A 2666-nucleotide genomic window follows, 5' to 3' on the forward strand; every position below is an offset into this window, starting at 1 on the left:
AATTTTCAAAAACACTTTCCAAGATCAAAGAGTAACTCCTACTTTAATACACATCCAAAATTTATTTCCTCCTTAAATATCCCACACGATTTTTGGGGAATCCACTCTTTCCAAAAACTTTTTAAATGCAATTACCTTAATTGCCTCCCTTCTCAAAATCGCCAACTCTAAATTAAGAATATACTACCAAATAATTTAAGATTCACCTAGGTAATGAAAAGGCCTAATTGAAAAACACAATTTTCTAAACTTAAATGCTGCCCTAATTACCAAAACCTACTTAAATGACCACTAAAAACGGCTATGAGATAAAACCCTAATACATTGAACCTAGACACCTTCCTAATTCAATTAATGACAATTAAGACTTGCTAAAAAAAATTCGACCAAGAGCTTAAGGGGAGCTCTAATGGCTGCCGCCCCACCTTGGGGAAGAAGAAGACTAAAAAAATGAAAAGAATAAAAACTTAAACTAAAAAAAAAACTACTTACTAAGGAACCAATATTTTGATAAAACTAAATTAAAATATAATGAAAAAAAAGCTCCTAACTCTACAAATGCCAACATGAACAGCCCTATACTGGAATTTGTTAAGAACATAAAGAATTGAAAAATCGACTTTTGCAATTTTTGTTTTTCAATAGATCCAAACACCAAAAACGCAAAATGCTAAAAACGATTATTTAGAACTATCCTTAACGAATGAAATGAACTAACACAACTATATACTGCTGTTAACACCTAAAACACACAGCAACTACACCATTTACCCACATCAACACATATATTTAACAAAAACACAAAGATCGGCTAGAATAATCCTAGTCGATTTTTTTTTTTCAAAAATAAAATCAACACAAGACACAAGTACAACCCACGAATAAAATAAACTAAAATGAAATTTTCTAATGAGATTTTCAGCAAAACAACACAGTACACATGCTGGACAAAACAAAAATATCAAAACAAAAAATTTAAATTTTTTGTGAAAATCAAGAATCGGCTAGAATGAGTCTAGCCGATTTTTGGATTTTGCTTTTCAATCAAAATCAAATGCAACCCACACAAAAACCGACTAAGATGAATCAAAATGAATTATTTTCTAAATGGTTTTTCAGTAGAACAGACCCAAGAACCCCTATGAGAAATTTGAAGGATCGGCTAGATGAAGATCTAGCCGATTTTAATGAAGAGAATGAAAAATCTAAAAAATATCGATTTCAATGAATCAAACAAACACATAAACCTAATCTAACGTGCTGGCCTATGCACGAAATCTAATCTAAGGTTAAAACAAAAAGAAAAATAAGAAACACAGAAAATAAAATAAAAAGAAAACCAACACCCAATTCGGTTTTATCTAGAAGAGAAGGAAGAAGAAGACCTACCTTTTGGAAGATCCGACGACCGGGGGGATGAAGAAGAGCGGACCGTGGCTGGAGATGGACGTCCTACGCAGTTCGAGAATGCTGTACTTCACCAAAAAACGACATCTTTGCAGCTGCTACACGTTGGAGATCCATCGACGATGGAATGTGAACCGATTCTCGATCGGAGGGTGTAGAAAGCCGGATGGAGGTAGGGCCGACTCACCTTGGTGGTGTGTTGCGCACTCCAGCCCAAGGTTAATGGTCTCCACCTCTGCTACACCTGCAAAAATACAGAAAAGTGGTGAAAAGACAGCAAGGAACAAGAAAGAAATGAAAAGAAACAAAAGAAAGATCGAAAATATGCTTGAAAATCAAGCATAGACCGGTCTTCAATGGCCAACACGTGGGGAAGATGGAGAGGAAGGAGTGGCTGGAGTAGATTCAATGCAAGGGGCGTCCAAACACAGCCAAAGACGCCTAGGGCTTCTCTAAAAAGTATATTTATACTTTTTGGAATTTGCAAAAACACTGTTATAAAAAATATATTTTCTAGGCGCCTCTTTCTGGGGGGTTTTCAGAAAAACTTTTTGAAATGGATATGGATAGGCGTGTGGGTTGGGTTTTGGGCTTTCTAAGAGTTGATCCAAGGTTCAATTGACCTAATTGGGTCGGATATGGATTCAATCCACCTCGAAATCCGTGCCCAAACATTGAAATATCCATAACTCTCTCATTTTAACTCCTATTTTTCTGAAATCCGAACCATAGCCCCTTACTATCAAAATACATCTAAACATGGGTTTAAAACCTTAAACTTGATACAAAATGCATGAAAAACTTGTTTACATGATGTGCATTTCATGCATCATCAAATACCCCCATGCTTGAATATTTGTTAGTCCCTTAACAAACCCTAATTATGATATGCAACGAAGACAAGAAATGCTAAGCATGAATGCATAATACTAACTCACTTTCGTAGGAATCACGGTTGCATTTAGCGTATGCAACAAGCCCTTTAAACCCCTAGCTTACACTAGTGGACGAGTAAGGTCTCGTGAGGGTTTGCAGAGATGCTACCCACAAACATCAATGAAGTGCGAGGATGATTTTTCAAAAATATTAGGCTCTTAAGAATGCAGTTGGAACAAATATTTCATGTAATTGACATTCTCAAAACAAGTTTAAAAATCTCATGCCGCCACAGTAAAAATTCTTTTCCTTCACTTTTCTAATATTGTAGCTAGTTCATGATTTTTCTCTGAAAGTCAAGTATTCTCATGTTTTACTCATTT

The sequence above is a fragment of the Nuphar pumila genome, chromosome 9 (genome assembly GCF_984573655.1).
Source record: "Nuphar pumila chromosome 9, dmNupPumi1.hap1.1, whole genome shotgun sequence".
NCBI lineage: Eukaryota > Viridiplantae > Streptophyta > Magnoliopsida > Nymphaeales > Nymphaeaceae > Nuphar > Nuphar pumila.